Below are 1,102 nucleotides of genomic sequence, written 5' to 3'. Positions count from 1 at the left end.
GTGAGATGAGGGCAATTGTGCGGTAGTTTGAGCATTCTTTGGCATTGCCTTTCTTTAGAATTGGAATGAAAACTGACCTTTTCCAGTCCTGTGGTCACTGCTGAGTTTTCCAAATTTGCTGGCATATTGAGTGCAGCACTTTCACAGCATCGTCTTTCAGGATTTGGAATAGCTCAACCGGAATTCCATCACCTCCACTAGCTTTGTTCATAGTGATGCTTTCTAAGGCCCACTTGACTTCACATTCCAGGATATCTGGCTCTAGGTCAGTGATCACACCATGGTGATTATCTGGGTCATGAAGGTCTTTTTTGTACAGTTCTTCTGTGTATTCTTGCCATCTCTTCTTAATATCTTCTGCTTCTGTTAGGTCCATACCATTTCTGTCCTTTATCGAGCCCATCTTTGCATGAAATATTCCTTTGGTATCTCTGATTTTCTTGAAGAGATCCCTAGTCTTTCCCATTCTGTTGTTTTCCTCTATTTCTTTGCATTGATCACTGAAGAAGGCTTTCTTATCTCTTCTTGCTATTCTTTGGAACTCTGAATTCAGATGTTTATATCTTTCCTTTTTTCCTTTGCTTTTCACTTCTCTTCTTTTCACAGCTATTTGTAAGGCCTCCCCAGACAGCCATTTTGCTTTTTTGCATTTCTTTTCCATGGGGATGGTAGGGACAAGAGTCCTGAAAACAGGACATCAAATTACCATGCATCCAGAACTTTTTCCATCCTGAGCTGAGTTCTGTCATACCCACCAACTCATATGGTCAGGTGGGCCCATAAGCATTCCATCCTAAGATGGAATTGATATAACTAGGATTGAGGAGGAGAAGAACCAGAGCACATAAGCAAGCTGCATGAGCAAGTAGTTCACACATTATGGCATTTGCCATTGTTTCCTTAGTGTCCCTCCCTCTCAGTTCAGTTCAGTCACTCGTTTCCGACTCTTTGTGGCCTCATGGATTGAAGCACGCCAGGCTTCCCTGTCAATCACCAACTCCTGGAGATTGCTCAAACTCATGTCCATCGAGTTGGTGATGCCATCCAGACATCTCATCCCCTCCCTCTCAGCACACAGCTATTTCCCCATTTGGAATTGCTT

This window comes from Bos taurus, chromosome X, assembly GCF_002263795.3.
Source record: "Bos taurus isolate L1 Dominette 01449 registration number 42190680 breed Hereford chromosome X, ARS-UCD2.0, whole genome shotgun sequence".
Taxonomy (NCBI): domain Eukaryota; kingdom Metazoa; phylum Chordata; class Mammalia; order Artiodactyla; family Bovidae; genus Bos; species Bos taurus.
Note: the sequence above shows the minus strand (reverse complement) of the source record.